Source organism: Prionailurus viverrinus, chromosome F1 (genome assembly GCF_022837055.1).
Source record: "Prionailurus viverrinus isolate Anna chromosome F1, UM_Priviv_1.0, whole genome shotgun sequence".
In the NCBI taxonomy this organism is placed as follows: Eukaryota; Metazoa; Chordata; class Mammalia; order Carnivora; family Felidae; genus Prionailurus; species Prionailurus viverrinus.
In genome coordinates this window covers 2,625,149-2,644,771 of record NC_062577.1, presented here as the reverse complement: position 1 = coordinate 2,644,771, position 19,623 = coordinate 2,625,149, and the positions used below count along the sequence as shown (strand labels likewise).

Here is a 19,623-nt window from a genome sequence, read left to right as displayed (position 1 = left end):
GTGTCACGGGCTTAATTCTTCTCAGCACCCTGGTCACCTTCCTATGGATTCTTTTCAGATCCCTACTGTTCCTGTTAACATGAGGGACCCAGAGTTTGAAACCTATTCCAGATGGAGTTTGACTACTGTAGGGCAAACACAAGAAGTACCCTCCCTTACATTGTTCCCTAATTGTCTATTAATTTCCTTCACAAGCTGAATCATATGATTAGCCTCATTTTGATAGTTTTAGCCATGAAAGTACAAGCCAAACTTCCTTCCTTCCTTCCTTTTCCTTCCTTCCTTCCTTCCTTCCTTCCTTCCTCCCTTCTCTTCTCCCCTCCCCTCCTCTCCTCTCCCCTCCCCTCCCCTCCCCTCCCCTCCCCTTCCCTCCTCTCCTCTCCTCTCTTCTCCTCTTCTCTTCCTTCCTTCCACACTTCTTAATGCCCATATCCTCTCATTGTAAAATTGATCATGGAAGTCTAAGTCTAGGATTTAACATTCATCCATATCAAATTTTATTGTTTGAGCCTTGACCTATCATATTTCCCTGTTATGATACTTTAATCTTAAATTACCAGGGCGCCTGGGTGGTTTAGTCGGTGAAGCGTCCGATTTCAGCTCAGGTCATGATCTTGAAGTTCATGGGTTCGAGCCCGGTGTCCGTCTCTGTGCTGACAGCTCGGAGCCTGGAGCCCGCTTCTGATTCTGTGTCTCCCTCTCTCTGCCCCTCCCCCGCTCATCTCTATCTCTCTCAAAAATAAACATTAAAAAAATTTAATCTGAAATTACCTGTTTGATATAATTATTGTGACTTGAAACTTTGTGACAGCTGAAGATATGATCAGCATAGTACAAATATTCATTCATTCATTTATTCAGTGGGTGTTTACACGTTCTATTGTATTACCGTCGCCGCTCTCGTCCCAAGCATTAATAAGATGTTGATCAGAACAGGGCCAAGGATAGAGCTCTATTGCACATACTCCCAGGGATACATTGGCCGCTAATCCACCCTTTGAAGGTTACTGTGATTGTATCCATTATCACTTTACCTAAATCTATTTCCACCTAGTTTCCCCGACGATAATTTGTTTACGAATGTGTCTTCAGGTTTCTGGCACATACCTTGATGAAATGAGATCCATGCTGTCAAGCAAGGAGACTTGGAGACCAGGAGATTCTGTGTTTCGAACGATGTTGTGGTCCATGACTTGGGTCGTTAGAGCGAAGTGTGCGTCCCAGGTTTGCGCTTACTACGATGAATCGTTGGCAGGGTGCTCGGTTCTCAGAGCCTCGGTTTCCTCATCTCAAAAAAGGGAAACAAAGCCAAACTTGCAAGGTTGTTATGAGGATGAGATATCATATATTGAAAGCATCTAGTACGCACTACTCTTTTGAATGTGGTGTGTGAAAAAAATCATAGGAAGAGAAGGATTTCCAGGGAGGGGAAATCAGATTTTTTTCAAATCCTATCTAAATTCAGGAAAAGGGGACGCCTGGGTGGCTCAGTTGGTTAAGCATCCTACTTCGGCTCAGGTCATGATCTCATGGTTTGTGAGTTCGAGCGCTGCGTCGGGCTCTGTGATGACAGCTCAGAGTCTGAAGCCTGCTTTGGAATCTGTGTCTCCCTTTCTCTCCGCCCCTCCCCTGTTCGTGCTCCGTCTGTCTGTCTGTCTGTCTCTCTCTCACACAAATAAATACATATTAAAAAATTTTTTTTTATCAGGAAAGCTTTGATTCAGGGATTTGTAAATCAGAGAATTAAGCAGCATAGACAAAAATGATTATCAAATAATTTTTAAAATTTTACTTTGATCTTTAACTTCAGTGAACTGGTTTCCTACTTAGTTAAAATATACAATACGGTCATGTGGCTATTTCTCTCATAATCTGTGGCAAGGTTTGAACCACTATCATTTCTGTATTACTATGCAGTAGAAGACCTTCCCAAGGCTCAGAGAGAAGAAGCAAATTTTATTTTCTCTGGGTTTCGCATGTAACATAAGGACTTTGTATAGGGTTTTGGAAGGATTATATGCCATGACATTTCCCTGGTTATTCCAAAAGGAAGGTAACAAGACATTAATTAAATAATACAAATATTTGCATGAGGCTTTGAAAAAGAACACAAACAAAAAAACCTGGTAACTATATCTAGAGAGGGATTTTAGGCTGGTGGAAGGCAGGGAGGAGGGAGACTTTCTTTTCATTATGCAGTCTTTGTGTACCTTTTGAATTTTGTACTGCAGGCATATATTACGGATTCAAAAAAAATAGTTAATCCTTTGTAAGTAGTGGAAAAAGAATTTTAAATAACCTTATCCTTTTCACTGAAAGCTTCTTTTTGTAAAATCTCAAAGCTTGATAACAAAGAAACCAAACTAAATTCCCTGAAAAGTCCCATTAAAGTCTGATAATGTATATGAGTTAAACCAGTTAAATGAACCACATTAAAATAGATTTACTTTATAACTTCTAAACACTGCCTCCCAGCCATTCCAATTAACAATAAATCGTCTCTAAAAAGATGCCTGACCCATTTTCAAAAACTTTACTGAAAACATCGAATTTTTAAGTGCGGACAGTTTAAAAAATTTTTTTAATGTTTATTTTTGAGAGAGAAAGACAGACAGACAGAGTGTGAGCAAGGGAGGAGCAGAGAGGGAGACACAGAATCCAAAGCAGGTTCTGGGCTCTAAGCTGTCAGCACAGAGCCTGACACGGGGCTTGAACTCACAGACCTCAAGATCGATCATGACCTGGGCTGACGTCTGAAGCTCAACCGACTGAGCCACCCAGGTGCCCCTAAACACGGACACTTTTAAAGTATAAGGAACAAGATAGTATGCTCAATTTAGATGTTGAAGTATCGAGATCTATGTTTTCAAAATATTTTGGACAACTGTATAACTTTTATATAGAAGACATGTTTATGGTTATATATTTGATTTTTGCTAACAAGATTGTATTCTCTGAACAGTCAACAATTTGCATAAATCCTGACTGCCTGTCTGAGGCAAATAAAATAAGAGTTTTACAAAGAAAATTGTGCACAAGAGGGAGAGATTAAAACCATCCCCGGGCGTCTGGCTAGCTCAGTCAGTGGGGCATACAATTCTTGGTCTTGTGGTTGTGAGTTTAAGCCCCACATTGGGTGTAGAGGTTACTTAAAAATAACATCTTGGGGCGCCTGGGTGGCTCAGTCAGCTAAGCATCAGGCTTCGGCTCAGGCCACGATCTTGCGGCTTGTGGGTTCGAGCCCCGCGTCGGGCTCTGTGCTGACAGCTCGGAGCCCGGAGCCTGCTTCGGATTCTGTGTCTCCTCTCTCTCTGCCCCCTGCCTGCTCATGCTCTGTCTCTCAAAAATGAGTAAATGTTAAAAATTAAAAAAAAAATTAAATCCTAAAAAAATCAACTATCTCCAAGGATGACTTAGATCATAGAGCTTTCTAACACAAAATGAGAGCCCTTCGGTTTGTGAAATTTCATGCAAAAATACTCGTTTAGAAAATGTTTCCGTCTTTAGGTATGAGCCAGCATCATGGAAATATTCTTTGCCTCAGCTACTGCTGTGATACAGACGCTCTGACAGAGCCCCGTATTAGCTGATTTGGCAAATGCCAGGAAAATGAAAACCCAAATCCTTGTGCTTAAGGAGTGAATAAATACCCAAGGATATAATAACTGCTTGAGAAAGTCCGTAAAGACCTGCAAAGCACTAGGACCAAACAATCAAAATTACATCCTGCAAGTATTTCTTATAAGTACAGTGGATATTTAGTGTGAGAGGACTCATCATTTTTTCGGTTTGTTCAGATGACCAGAAGAAAATGCTTTGTTTCTTGAAATCGTCATATAAGAGAGTCTGCTTTCATTTTTATTTTATTTTTTAAAAGATTTTATTATTCTATTAAACATTTTTAACATTTGTTTACTTGTGAGAGAGAGAGAGAAAGAGACACAGCATGAGCGGGGGAGGGGCAGAGAGCGAGGGAGACGCAGAATCCGAAGCAGGCCCCGGGCTCCAAGCTGTCGGCCCAGAGCCTGACGCGGGGCTCGAACCGGCCAACCTTGAAATCACGCTCTGAGCCGGAGTCAGATGCTTAACCAACCGGGCCACCCTGGCACCCCAAATATTTTATTTTTAAGTAATCCCTACACCCAACGTGGGGCTCAAACTCACAACCCCGAGCTCAAGAGTCGCATGTTCCACCGACTCAGCCAGCCAGGCGCCCCCAAAGAGTTTGCTTTTAAACTAACAGATTTAATGCTGAGCAAACAGAGCAGAAGGAAAATCTTCCTCCTCGTTTACCTGGTGTAATGGTATTATCTCCCTTGTGAAGTTCCTGGCACCGTGGTAGGTTCTCGGTACATGTGAGACCTCTTCCCTCCCTCCTGGTTAACCTCAGCAGCCGGGGTCTCCTAATTCCTCCCTCAAACTAGAGCGACTACGTCAGTGTCCCCAGTCCACTAGCAGACCGCACAGGAGGCCACCCGTAAGGAGTCCCTTGAACAGCAGTAGGCAGGCAGACCAAGGCTGTTATCTCTGCTGTCGTCCAGGGGGAACTCAGGGTCGCAGGGTGTGACCTCAGACCGCCCAGAAAAGCTCCACGGGCGCTCGAGCCAGAGAGCACCCCGTCTCCCAGAGGACATGACAGGGATTCTGAAATCTTTGCCAAGCGGTTTCAACCCAGCGCCAGCGGGGTGTAGACGCAGGAGGCCAGGATTGCCCCTGTAGGTGTAGGTATATGTCGCTGCTTCCTTATAAGCTGTCCTGAGACCACGCAGGCTGGGACACATCCGCTCAAAGCTAATACTCTGTTAAACAGTTCCCAGGACTCCTGAGGTTCCCAGCAGACGTCCGAGGACTCCCAGGGGCCAAAGGCCCCAACCGAAAGGTCTGGGGGTTGTTAAAATGCCAAGTGGGGTTGCTGTAGCACCTCCCAGCCACTCAGATTGCAACTGAGCCGCCCGGAGATCACTTACCTGAGGTGTCTACCAAGCCCTCTGACCTTTTCCCTTCTAGGACAAGAAGAAACTCAGAATAATAAAGAAGAACGATAACCACCTTTTACTGCGCTGCCACCGTTTTGTACCAGAAGCTATGGAAGGGCCTGAGACGCCACCACCGACCCGGTTTTTCTTCAGAACAGCCTGCAGGGAAGTGGTGTTTTCTCATGTTGCAAATGAAAAAGCTGAGACTCAGGCTAGAGAATTTGCCCCGGTTCCCACAGCCAGCAAGTGGCAAAGATAGGACCGGAGCTCAGGACTGATCGGCATGAATACCCGTGCTTACCCTACTCGGTACGCAGCTTTATAATGACACGTAGTGTTTCGCCATGTGCTTGGTAAGGCGAGGAGTCTCTAGCAACACAAGGATCTGTTTTTTGTTTTTTTGTTTTTGAGTATTAAAGGCGAAAACATTTGAAAGCGCACAACCTGTTGCCCGTCACGCGGCAGGAACTCAGTTAATTTTTTTCTTTTAATCGTGGTCTGGCATCCCGGAACACGTGCAGTGCGGTGGGTAGGCACACAATGGTCTTCTACAGGGCTTGATGGGTTCTAGGGACAACTATTATATATTTAAAAATAGCAGCACTCACATGCTTCCATAGTAAATCAGTTGGCCGCGTTAAAAATAGATTCTAAACATAGCAGGAGCAGAAATCCAACCCAATGCCACCAAGTCACCGAAAACAGTGACGGCGGTTCAACAGGAAAGGAGACCTTGCATCAGTTGATTATGTGTTTGTCTGAAATCGTCCACCTCCGTTTCAGATTCGGTCTATCCCTCCTCTACAGCAGAAAATACACACACGGGCACAGGTGCACGTACATACACCTATGCAAGGAAACGAAGATGACACGTTCCCATTTATTTCTCTATAGTTGTGTCATTTACAAACCTGTTCACGTTGAGGCTTTGGTACTTAACAACACATACTAGATGAGCTACAACAGTATGCATTTCTATAAGATCTTTTTTTTAAGTTTAATTTGAGAGAGAGAGTGGGGGAGGGGAAGAGAGAGAGAGAGGGAGACAGAGAGAGGGAGAGACAGAGGGAGACAGAGAGAGGGAGAGAGGGTAGGGGCACACGTGGCCAGACTGGTCAATATCTGGAAAGGATGGGACACAGAAGCCACGGTCAAAACGATCCCCTCTGTGTCCAGCAAATTTACAGTGGCAGACATAGAAAGTTGGGTTACTACTCTGTCACCGTCATTTGAAACCCCGGGAGGTGGCATGCCAGATAAAAATTCCAATTGATGTGCCAAGGACTCCTTCCCCAGAACCACAAATGGCTTTCAGGAAAAGGCTGGAGTTTTGGTTCTCCTTTACTATTATTATTATTTCCTTTTATTTTAAAATTTATTTTTAAAAAATATTTATTGTTGAGACAGAGCGAGAACATGAGCAGGGGAGGGGAGAGAGAGGGAGACCGAGGATCTGAAGCAGACTCCGGGCTCTGAGCTATCATCACAGAGCCCGATGCGGGGCTGGAATTCACGCGTCGCGAGATCATGACCTGAGCCAAGTCAGAGGCTCAACCAACTGAGTCACCCAGGCGTCCTGCTTCAATTCTCCTTTAGTCCCTACTTGAGAAGTGTTTAGAGCACACAATTCATTTTCTTTTAGTTGCTAGAGTGTCCCAGCTGTGTGCCTGATTATTTAGGGAAGAAGCCACAAACCATGTGTCCCTAAGTCACATAATCTTATTTCACGAACAGCAAAAAGAGAATGACAGCTGGGTGTGTATTATAACTTGAAACAGAACGTCACATTGAGCAACCTGCACCATAAAAAATCAAACGTAAAGATACATTTGAGAGATGTCTTTTTGGGGGGGTACCATATAAAGAATGTAAAAAAATTTACAGAAGGACATATCATACTATTGATTTGTGAGTTAAGGAACAATAACCGTTTTTCCTTAAAAGAAGTCTGAAAGAGGTTTATTTGTAAAACATGATGCAAAAAAGGAGAACTGGGGACAAAAACATAGGAGAGTGGCTAATACTATAGGTTTCGGAGTCAGACTACCTGAGTTCGTAACTCACTTTGGTCAACTTTAGGTCTTTGGGTAAGGAATCTCACTTCTCCAGGTCACGGTTCCTTAGAGTGTCAAGAGGGAATAATCGTAGGTGTATACCTCATAGGGTCATTGTGAGGGTTAAAATCCTATATGTAATTTCAGGCTGAGCACATAGGACTTGCAATATTAGTTATTATTTTACAAAAAGTAACAGAGCAGATAGATATTACTAAGTACCGAAGATAAGCCGATTACTACAATCAAGGACGGATTTTTTTTTCCCCAAGAGCTAAAGGAAAAAAAAAAGAAGATTTCACTTTTTGGCCTAAGAAGCGATAAACATTCATCAATAAAGACTATCCAAACTTAAATAGCAGACTATTGAATGAAACTGGAAATACAGGACATTGCCTGAAATAGCAGATATCTTCAGTGGCAAGATTTTCACACCACAGAAACAGTTATTCAAATGAGATGCCTCCTGCCAGCTCTCTGAAGGGGCTACGGGCTACCGCACTGTCATGTAACTCCTGGTGGAGAAAAAAATTCTCTGCGTTCTGATATATATGCGTAGGACATGGAAAATCTAAAAAAAAAAAAAAAAAAGAAACATGAAAAAATTTGAAATGATTGTTATCTTCTTTAATTTTTTGTAATGTTTATTTATATTTAAGAGAGAGAGAGAGAGAGAGAGAGAGAGAGGGAGAGACAGCGTGAGCAGGGAAAGGGCAGAGAGACAGAGACAGAATCTGAAGCAGGTTCCAGGCTCCGAGCTGTCAGCACAGAGCCCGACGTGGGGCTCCAACGCATGAACTGTGAGATCGTGACCTGAGCTGAGGTTGGATGCTCAACTGACTGAGCTGCCCAGGCACCCTGAAATGATGCTATCTTCTTTAAAAAATATTTATTGGGGCTCCTGGGTGGCTCAGTCCGTTAAGCATCTGACTTCGGATCAGGTCACGATCTCACAGTTCATGAGTTCGAGCCCCGCGTCGGCCTCTGTGCTGACAGCTCAGAGCCTGAAGCCTGCTTCCGATTCTGTCTCTCCTTCTCCCATTGCCCCTTCCCTTCTTGTGCTCTCTCTCAAAAATAAATAAACTTGTTTATTTCTGAGACAGAGTGTACGTGGGTGCACGAGCTGGGGAGGGGCAGAGAGAGAGAGGAAAAGAGAGGATCCCAAGCAGGCTCGAGCTTAGCATGGAGCCCGACATGGGGCTCGATCTCAAGACCATGAGATCATGACCTGAGCCAAAATCAAGAGTCAGACGCTTAACTGACTGAGCCACCCAGGGGCCCTGAAATGATTGGTGTCTTCAGTGTGCCCTTAGCAGAAGCAGATCTTGGTTTATTCATAACTTACCTAGATTCGTAACTAACCAGCAAGTATTTGTTTCAGACATTGGGCAAAGGTATGCGGGTTACAAAGATTAATAACATGCATTAGTCTTTTTGGACTTCTATGTTCCCCATGTAGATTGAAGAAAGAGCCACATGATTTGGATGCTTGATGTGAGGAAAGAAAACTCCATGTAAAAATGAGAGTCAAATGTCCCCTCTCCTTCCAAAGGGAAGACCCGTTCAGTTGGTGCCATGGGAGACGGCGCTGTCTGCCATTAGACCATGACAGCATTTTCCTTGAGAAAGCCATGCCTTAACTCAAACACCGGGATGGCTTTGCAGCTAACACACCGAATTACTTGCCGTATAATACGAGGAAATGGTTATGGCCTGAAAAACTTGAAGATAGGTTTAATCAGTCCTTCTCTCTATTCACAGACTCGCCCTGTAGACTTTGTCTAATTTCCAGAATGTTGGAGGTGTTTTGGAATTACATTTAATTGCTCTGTTCAGTGCTCCCTCAGCCCCGGGGCATTTCTCTGATATAGTACCTTTCTTATTGCACTGTTTTGCCCCTGTTAGTTCTGAGCTACCTGTTCATTAATTGAGCCAAATTATCTAGAGGATACAAATTACAAAGAAGAGTTCAGGGACAAGGCTGTGTTTGACACAGTTTTTTGAATGGATTAGTTCATTGATTAATCCAGCGTTCCCAAACTTTATTCAGTTACTTTTCACGTCTGGTTTTTGTCATATCCTTGTTACTTGTACAAGTAGATCATATTTTCTTTAACTTGACACACATTGAATAATTTTCAAAATGTAGTTTCATCTTAAGCAGTATTTCTGAAATCATGGGTTTGAGGTACTAGATTTTATTTTTTTACTTTTATTTTTTAAATGTTTATTTATTTTTGAGACAGAGAGAGACAGAGCATGAACGGGGGAGGAACAGAGAGAGAGAGGGAGACACAGAATCCGAAGCAGGCTCTAGGCTCCGAGCTGTCAGCACAGAGCCCGACGTGGGGCTGGAACTCACAGACCATGAGATCGTGACCCGAGCCGAAGTCAGACGCCCAACCGACTGAGCCACCCAGGGGCCCCTTACTTTTATTTTTTATATTTTTTTATAAAAAATTTTTTTATTTTATATTTTATATATTTTAAAATGTTTATTTATTCTTGACAGAAAGAGAGAGACAGAGAATGAGTGGGGGGAGGGGCAGAGAGAGAGGGAGACACAGAATCCGAAGCAGGCTCCAGGCTCCGAGCTGTCAGCCCAGGGCCCGACGCAGGGCTCGAACTCACGGACTATGAGATCGTGACCCGAGCCGAAGTCGGACGCCCAACTGACTGAGCCACCCAGGGGCCCCTTACTTTTATTTTTTAATGTTTATATATATGTATATATTTTAAAATGTTTATTTATTTTTGACAGAAAGAGAGAGACAGAGAATGAGTGGGGGGGGGGTGCAGAGAGAGAGGGAGACACAGAATCGGAAGCAGGCTCCAGGCTCTGAGCTGTCAGCACAGAGCCCGACGTGGGGCTCGAACTCACAGACCACGAGATCATGACCTGAGCCGAAGTCGGATGCTCAACCGACTGAGCCACCCAGGCACCCCAATGTTTATATATTTATTTTTGAGAAAGAAGGAGTGTAAACATGGCGGGGTGGGCGGAGGGAGAGACAGAATCTAAAGTCAGGCTCCGCATTGTCAACACAGAGCCCAATGAAGGGCTCGATTTCACGACATGGGGATCATGACCTGAGCTGAAATCAAGAGTCAGAGGCTTAATCAACGAGGCACTAGATTTTAAGTACACGTTTTAAAAACCCATCTATATAAATTAAAAAAAAAAAATTTTGAGCCACCTGAAATAGTCTACCACTCATTTGGGGAACAGGGGGTTAATAAATTAATGAAAAATTGGATTTGAAAGGCCTCTTTTGGCTTCTCTAATCCAACACAGTTCCACAGAGGTTCAGAGATTTGGCCAAGCCCACTGGCCCAGGGGAGGGTTAAGAGTAGAACCTTGGTCTATACCTTAATGTTACAAGTTTAGTGCTTTCCTCATCATGTTTGTTTGCAAAGTGTACCCCAACTAGCTGATTAGCTATTTAAATATGGGAATTTCTACCAAATAAAAGGATTTTCTTCTGGGTGTAAATGGTATGAAAGTACTTCCTCTGTCGGTAGCTAACAAGCAGTTAATAAGCCAATTGCTTTAGATCGTTAGAATCCTTACGTTCTTAGTTGCCAAAGCAATCATCGTCTCTAATTTTTAAAATATAATAAAATAAAAAGAATAGGATTACACGAATAGAAAATGTTAATAATGAGGGAAATGGGAGCACCTGGCTGGCTCAGCTGGTTAAGTGACTGACTCTTGATCTTGGCTAAGGTTATGATCTCGTGGTTCGTGAGCTCGAACCTCCAACCGGACTCCGTGATGAGTGCGGAGCCTGCTTGGGATTCTCTCTCCCCACTGCCCCTCCCCTGCTTGCCCTTGTGCTCTCGTGCACTCTCTCTCTGTCAAAATAAATACATATGAACAAAAATAATGGGGGAAATGGCGGAGGAGCCAAAAAGAGGTACAGTACATGGGAACTCTACTTTTTGCTTATTATTATTATTTTTTTTTTGCTCTAAAAAATAAAGTCTATTAATGAAAACAAATGAAGAATGCTACTAAGGTTTACTTAGTCCTATTTAAAACTGGGATTATATGTGGCTGATACTATTTTTGTCCACTATATTTTAGTAGTAGGGTTTTGCTATGGACGTTGAAGAAGCTTTCATTGCTAGGATAGCCCAAGGCTGGACGGACAAGAGTACAAACAGACTTCTATGGCATATAGATGTGTAGACCCTGGACTGGATATGAAATTTGCCTTTAACATTATCAACGTCTGATCCTAAATTCTATCTGTGTTGTTACTAGATAAGTGATTGCTTTTAATAAAAAAATTTTTAGTGTTTTTGAGAGAGAAAGGGAAAGAGAAAGAGATCGGGAACCAGTGAGAGTGGGGGAGGGGCGGGGAGAGAGGGAGACAGAATTCCAAGCAGGCTCTACGCTGTCAGCTCAGAGCCCGACGGCGCTGACCATGAGATGGGACCGTGAGATTGGAACTTGCCAACCATGAGATCGTGACCTGAGCTGAAACCAAGAGTCGGATGCTTAACCATCTGAGCCACCCAAGTGTCCCTAGATAAGTGATTCTTAACGGAAAAGATCATGGTTATCAGCCTAAGATTTCAAAGCCTAAGTATAGTCAAGTGGTAAAGATGGTATACCCATGTTAAAGATGTGGAGGCACAGAGGTCTAATAAATATGCCACAGCAACGCCAGCGGTAGAGATTTCTAAATAACATCAGAGAAAAGGAGAAAGAAGATTCAGGATTCTAGACCTTTGGTTCTCTCACTGTGCTGCTCATTGTTCAAGTGATCATTTAAAAAAAATAATTAACATAACGAAAGACCGGGTCCCAGTCTTTGGGCGCTCACATTTAAAAGAGAAGGGCATTAAAAAGAGATACACATAAGCCTTCATTCTGTACAGAGTTGCTTAGGATTCAGGGAGGGTTCTATGTTTGTGGACATTAATTTTAAAAGTATTTATTACATTCTTGGTTTTGCCTTTTTTTTTTTTTGCATTGTTTTATGATTAGATAGAACAAATATAACACAAAGCTCTCCCCCCTGTGAGAGAGCTATTTATGATTAGTATTAAGTTTCTAGTTAATATTCGGTTAAAGGTCAATGGATTCAAAGGCCTTAAAGACCCATTCAAGGCACTGAAATAAAACAATCTAGTAAATAGATTTAGTCAAATTAAATTCACAATCTCTTGATCTTCACATGGAGATATAACCTACCTCTTACCTCCTAGAAAAGGACACCGTTGGTCAAACCCAATGACATCTTTTTTTTTCCTCTCTCTCCTCAATGACATACTTCTATGGTATTCTGGATAACTGAGAACTGGTCACACGTTACAAATAAAAAACCACTACAGACATGGTAAGGTTTGTTTTGAAGGGGAAAGCTGTTTTGTGGGTCACTAACTTAGGAAACGTGGGACCAAAACAAAAACAAAAACAGAAGACAAACAAAAAAACGCAAACCAAAAAAAAAAAAAAGACCAGCTCAAAAGCTATCTCAGCAAATAGAGAGCAGCTATCAGCGGTCATGTTTGTGAAATCCCTATGGTGCCTAACAGATTGTCCTGCACACCTATATTTTCTATAGTGAGCGAATCTTCCTCCTGTAAGAACGCAGGGGGCGGGTAACATGCACAAGACAGTGCCTTCCTGCTACCCCACCTCCCCTCCAGGCATTGGGGCTGACTTCCTCTTCTGACTTGGTGAGGAAGGATTATGAGAATGTGAGAAGAAATGGGAGGTTCTAGGGAACTGGTCGACCCTTTCCAGGCGCGCAAGCCGTGCCCTGGCTGCACTGCCCCTGCCTCCACTCGCCCAGTTTTCGTTCCCACCCAAGCCTTCCTAAAAATAACTTCCTTCCTAACCTCTCTCCAGCCGCCACCACTCACTCTCAGTCTCACACCTTCCCTTACTTTCTTTTGAATTTTTTTAACGTTTACTTATGTTTTGAGCGACAGAGACAGAGCATTAGCAGGGGAGGGGCAGAGAGAGAGGGAGTCACAGATTCCAAAGCGGGCTCCAGGCTCCGAGCTGTCAGCACAGAGCCCGATGCGGGGCTCGAACTCATGAACCGCGAGATCATGACCTGAGCTGCAGTCGGACGCTTAACCGACTGAGCCACCCAGGTGCCCCTTCCCTTACTTTCTTAAAAATAGAAAGGAGGAAAAAAGGAGAGTATAAAGAAAACCCCAGCAAAACTGGAGATTCTTAGGTTTGTACCATTTTGCTTAGCGATATTCTCTGGTGGGGATGGGGTTGCAAATCCCTGTCCTGGGGGAGTTACTAGGTAATGTAGGATTGTATCAAGGAGGTAGCTTCCAATTCACAAGAATATTGAGTCTCAACTGATTGTTATTTGCAGGCATTTTACTAAGTGGCCATCGTCATAGGCCAGGCCTATAGAGTCAACCAGGAGGCACAGCATGGAGCCATGTTTTCCAATTCTAAGGCTACAAATGGTATTGGAATTGTCTTTAATACAAGATAATAATACTGATGGGGCTTTGGGGTGTTGGTGGGGGTTCAGGGCCAACAGCCAAGAAAGAATTCTTCAAGACGTCTTTGGTGCAAAAAAAAAGCGTGGGCGGGAAGAGCTGCCCTGGGGTTGTGCACAGTGACTGCTGGAGGTGGGGGAGGTAAAGTCAAGAGGAAGTTTCTTAAAGGGATTGCCACATGCTAAAGAGGATTTACAGATTACTGGAGGCCTAGCTATTGTCAAGCTAAGGTTGTTTTTCCCTCTGGCAAAGCAGTAACAGTAAGACAGTAAGCAGTTCCCGGAGATTAGGCTATGGATGAGATACTTGTAAACTGATGGAGACTCGGTTTAACTATTTGTTTTCTGCCCTTTCCTTTGTTCTTGGGCAGCCAGGAGTGCCTGAGGAATCTCACATATATCCCATGTGGGATGGGGGTGGGGGGTGGGCGGTGTGTGTTAGCTTGTCCTTGGCCTTCAGCTTCCCTTATGGTCCCTCATCAGTACTATATACAGCAATTAAAAAAAAATCCACATATACATAGATCTAGAACTATGCATTTATCCCTTAGGCTAGTTTTCTTTTGTCCTGTAAGAGCCATGTGGACTGTCATTAATCTGTGCAAACTCTGGGAAGGAAATTTCATTATAGTCGTGGTGGTTTTGAAATGGTACAGTGAAGGAAGCGCTACATGGGCCAGGAACCACCCTCTTGCCGTCTCAGAGAGAGTCAAGAACTTTACGAACCAGGAATCATGCCTCTAAAAAATTTCTAGGATTCCAGGATGTGTATAATAACCCCATTTGTTAATTTTATTATCCCATCTCTTTCCTCATACGTCAGCAGTGAAATTCTTGAAACTAAAAACAAACCCAGTTTACATGATTGTATTGAAGGTTAACAAGGAAGGTGGCATCACAAGAGATGGGGATGCTCCAGCCGCCTTCACAACACCTCTCCTCACCCCATGGGTGGACGATGCCTCCTTCAAGAGGGAGGAGAGCAGGCCAGTCCTTGGGACACAGCAGAGGGAAGAAATGAAAAATCCAGAGTGAGATTCTGAGGCAGAACCTCAGGACAGCCTTTAAGGCTCAACTGTAGAAAAGCTACTTTTCCTCTTAGAAAAACCATTTGGGGATCTTCACCCTTGGTCTCGTCATCTTTAATACAGTAGCCATCTTTCAGGGATATTGTGATGCGAAGCAAGATAGTCCATGTGAACTGCTCGGCATAGGTCCTAGAACACAGTAAGTGAACCAAATAATCTCTCAACTGGTCCTGGAGCCATTGAGGAGTCACATGGCCACAGTCTAAAGACATTAAATCAGGCCAGAAGTAAGGGAGCGGTATATGTGGCTTCATGTCCCAACTGGTCAACCCATCTCCTTATGTGCATCTAACCTCCACGTAACCTCAGGTGGGGGAAACTGAGGTTCCAGAGAAGAAATAACATGGCCAAAGTCATGTAGCTAAAGGGCAGTGGGCCCGTTTATCTCCTATTTGCTTGAATCTTCTATTCAGCACTATCTCCTTATGCGAATGCTAACATAAACGAAACTTAATTTTCAAAGATTTATTTTTGGAGCTGGAACTAAAAAAATCATCCCGAAGTCAATCACCGGCACAATTCTCCACTTTTTCTCTATTTTTACACTTTGTGGGGGTGGGGGTTGGGGAGAGGTTATATGGGCGATCATCAAACATTTATCGAATCTCTGGGTCAGCTTCCCCCTTCACCTCTCAGGTCTGATTTTCGATGAAGAAAGAACAGAGACTCACCAAAAGTTACTTCATGCTGAGAGTCCCTGGAAAGTGCTACTTAGGGCAGGAAATGAATTAAACAGTGACTTGCTGTGTCAGTGTGTGTTTTCAAGTGAAACAGAAAGAAACATGTGCTTTTGAGAAAAATACGGCCAGGAGTGTGATTTTTCTAGATGCTTCAAGAACTGCAGTTTCACGTAACATTTACTTTCAAGCTGCCCACAAGTGCTATAGTCCCGGCTTCCTGCCCTGGGTCTCCCTGAAAAGCCCGAAGGGGTTCTGGCACTGAAAACGGTCTTGTCCGGGGCCAAGAATTTAATGCAATCCTCCATTTTCCAGGGGCCTGAATCTCAATCTGCAGGAAGGTGGGCAGAAAAGAGGAGTCATGGGTGGGGAAGAGCGAATTTTGCCTCATCTCCTGCCCTCTGAAAGCTAAACTAAGACTTTTAAGTCTGTCCAGGCAAGCATGCCATTATTTGGTTCCCTTAGAGTCCCCAAGAGTCTCTTGTCAGTTGCTTTGGTTGATGTTTTGAAGCAGTCTTAAAAAAAAAAAAAAAAAAAGTGGGGGAGGAAGGTGACTAATTCTGCCCAGAATATTTGCCCTTAACATTCTTCTCCAAATACTCAGGTTACTAAACAGGATGTAACAATAATACGTATTTAATGAAGAAGCAGAATAGCACAGGGGCTCTGGGATCACAACTAGATTCCTCTTACCGACTGAAGCAGGCCATTAATGTGAAGCTGTGGCTTTCTCATCTGTACAACAGGGATGTCAGTATCAGCCTCATAAGGATTAAAAGAGATAATGTGTACACAGTATCCAGAAGGGTTATTTTTATTGCCGTAACTGAAATGAAACCAAACCGTTATTCTGTTGTATTCTGATAAGGTTTTCATTTGGAGATATACCAGGGGTAGGTAGGGAAGGTATCTTGAAGGGGCTGAGCTTTCTTCTGTCCTTTCTTTCTTTCCTTCCTCCCTGCCTCCTTTCCTTCCTTCCTTCCTTCTTTCCTTCCACTAATCTCTACACCCCAATGTGGGGCTCGAACTCATGATCCCAAGATCATGAGTCACACGCTCTACCAACTGAGCCAGCCAGGTGGCCCAGGGAGAACATTCTTGATGTTAACCATCCACGGAAGGGTAATAACTTTCTTTAGGAAATGGGAATTAGACAAACCAGAGAAGTCACTGCCTCCCGGTCATTTCCTGGGTCTAGCGTTCAAGGCATCTGGATATGCTTAAAGCCACTTCTGCTTGGGAAGGTTTAAAAATGGCAGGGTGGAAATCAGGAAGGGGCCACAAACGGAAGATGCTAAGCTCTATCATGGAGACTGCAGACGGCATGCGGGGAGCAGTCACCACATACTCTAGTGAAGAGTGTGAGGCCTGGATCAGACCCCCTCCTGTTGTGTAGTTCCCACTGGAAAAGCAAACTCTCCCGGTGGAAGCTGAATCTCAGGAAAGAAGTTGGGAGTTTGACCTCAAAGCGTTCCTTCCTCCACGGAAGTGGGGGTTTATCTCGAAGAAAGTGGATTTCCTCGAAAGTTCTTAAGCTTTGGAAAGCTTTTGGTTACATCTGTTGGGTCTCATGAAAACTCCAAGATAGGGAGTTTGGACGTTGCCATTTCTACTTTTCTGAGTTAACGGAGTTTTGAAGAGATAAAAGAGGGGCGCCTGGGTGGCTCCGTCGGTTGAGCATCCGACATCAGCTCAGGTCATGATCTCATGGTTTGTGAGTGTGAGCCACGCATCGAGCTCTCTGCAGTCAGCATATAGCTCGCTTTAAATCCTGTTCCCCTCTTTCTCTGAAATAATAAAAAGAATACTTAAAGAGATGAAATAAATGACTTGCCTAGGATCGCGTCAGTCCACGGCAGTGCCCAAGGAAAATCCAGTTTTTGCTTTTTTAATGATTCCTAGTCCAAGAAGATTTCAATTATCCCCAGAATAGGAAAGGAGACATAGTGTGAAGATGTTTTGACTATGATTTTGCATCACTCACACCACTTACGCTTTCCATTTCAGACACAACTCAGGTAACTGAGTCAATTGTATTCAGAAGAAACATCTTCTTTGTCCCTCACAGGCACCGAACAGACATCTTCCGTGTCCCTCACTGGCATGGAATCAACGCCTGTGTAAACAGATTTAACTCACTATAAATTCAAACATGCAAAAGGACATAACCTGTACATATCCATCTGGCCCCACTGAATAATTAATCGACTGTCATTGTCTAGAACTGTGCCCTTGCTTTTTAACAGTCTGATAGTCTGATTTAGCCCTAAGATTGTATAATATCTGAGTGGGGCCAGAAATAATTTTCCAATCAGGAATTTCAGAAAAACTCATGAAAAATCACGATGAGAATCTTAAGTGAAAGAATGCTCTAGCGACATACAGTATTACCACAAAGTTACTCAAAGTCATAGTTCAAAAACAAAATATATTCTGGGGGCGGGGGGTGGGGGGACCAGTTGTAGTTTGCCATTGTCCAAAGCAAGTTAATAACATTTTAAAAGAATTTAAAGTGTAATAAAATCAGAAGTCAGTTTTCCACAACCAAAGAAAAGTGGACAGTCAAGTAGCTTTGTGTAGATAATTACTCACTGGCATTGTAGACCTCTATTTTGTCATTTGGATTACCATTTTTTTTTTCCACTTTGTGGAGCTTTCCAAAATAATGATACTTTTACGTGTAATCAGCTAGTCAATTGAAAAGTATGTTTTAATCTTCTAGTATGTGTCCCAAATTAGGTGAGGTAGAGAAACTATGGGTATATAAAAGATGTATATGGTCAGGCTCTGTCTTCAAACCTAATTAATTGGAAGAGAGACATTAATTAATATGTTACTTCTTTACTCATCCAAATTTAGAGAAACCGTATTGTCTTAAATATGCTGTAGGAATTCGGGGAAGTAGAGATTAATGTGGTTTGGACTATTCTAAATAATCAAAAGCTTTGCTTCTTAGTGAGTCACTGAAAGGACTAATCCCAGTCTTAAGTTTGAATATATATGTTATTTCAGTCACAAAAATTGGCAAATTGTTCTAGGCACCGGGGACCAACATGTGGACCAATAAAGTGTTTCCTGTCCTCGAGAGCGCGCAGTACAAGTAAATATACAAAGTCATTGCAGATCAATGGACGAGGCTCTATGAGTCCTGGACCACAGAGGAAGCTTCAAGGAGTTTGTGACCTTCAACGTCCTGACAACTTGGGGGGGGGGGGGGGATGTGCATTTGCAGGAGGGTGAATTTTGAGAGAAAGGCATTCCAGAAAAAAGAAACTGCAAACGGCCTGTGAAAAGGAAACCTGAGACCAAAGCTGAGGTTTTCTTTCCTACGTTTATTTCAAAGCCCTTCACTATCTGTATAGAGGGAGTCTTTAAAAACAAACTACTAGACTCTAACGACCATTGCATTTGATCACATTTTTTTTACATATATGTGAATGCTAATGGTTACTTCCCCATGTTTTGGGGTGTTCAGAATTTACTGTAAACAACTGTATCCATTTTATGTAAGTCCCTATCTTCTAATAGAAGCCATTTTGTGATGATTCGATAGTTTCTAATCAATTTCAAAGAGAATGCCGGTCGTGGCACCAAATGAAGGTCTTCTATAACAAATACTTATTTTAATTACGCCTAGTTTGCTTTAGGGTTCACTGAGAGAGTATAGGACCAGAATAAAAGGGGCATAAAAACTACGTTAAGAAAATCATTAGATACTAGCACCTTGTATTTTGAAGGCCTCAACATTTACTGTGAACAGTTCATACAGGTTTACATAACGTCACTCCAATTAGCATGCACTTAAAAATCATCCAAGATTAGCTTAAAAATCTCCTATTTGAACCAGATAATGCAAAAATCATTTTAAAAAGAAAACGTCCTCGTATAACGAGCTTATCCTTAAAAGGAGACAGAAATGTAACATCAGGCTACGGCATCAAAGTTTGAGAGCAGCGGCATTGAAAACTTTCCCGTGGCGATCTTAACTGGAGGTCACGTCACATTTCACCAGCGAGGACATTTTCACGTGCACGTCGAGGAGGAAGGCGGACACGACTCGGGGGCCGGGACACCCTCCCGTTTGGGGTCGGAAGCTGCAGCCCCGACGGCGCCGAGTTTGCGCCCGCTGCCCCCCGCGCCCGGGCCTCTCCGCAGCCGGGAGGCCACGGCTCGGCCCCCGGCTCGGCCCCCGGCTCTCCGGCTGCCTGTTAACATCCGCAGGGAAAAGGCCGAGCGGCGCCACGTCGCACAAACACGGGAGGGAGGGAGCCGCGTCTGCGAGGTCCCCACACGGGTCAGCAGGGAGCGAAGGGCTCGGGGCTCCCTCCCTCCCTCCCTCGTCCCCA

At 43.5% G+C, this 19,623-nt stretch overlaps 1 long non-coding RNA gene across 2 annotated transcripts; it reads right to left on the bottom strand.

The window, feature by feature from the left end:
* Positions 1 to 6,868: 6,868 nt before the first annotated feature.
* LOC125155532 (uncharacterized) lies at positions 6,869 to 19,594 on the bottom strand. 2 transcript variants are annotated; one of them, XR_007148257.1, is made up of 3 exons: positions 17,271 to 19,594; positions 15,971 to 17,064; positions 6,869 to 7,601 (listed from the first exon to the last, which is right to left on the bottom strand). It is a non-coding gene; the product is annotated as an uncharacterized LOC125155532 (long non-coding RNA). The 2 variants fall into 2 exon arrangements; XR_007148258.1 differs by lacking the exon at positions 6,869 to 7,601 and adding an exon at positions 14,612 to 14,729.
* Between the last annotated feature and the right edge of the window lie 29 nt (positions 19,595 to 19,623).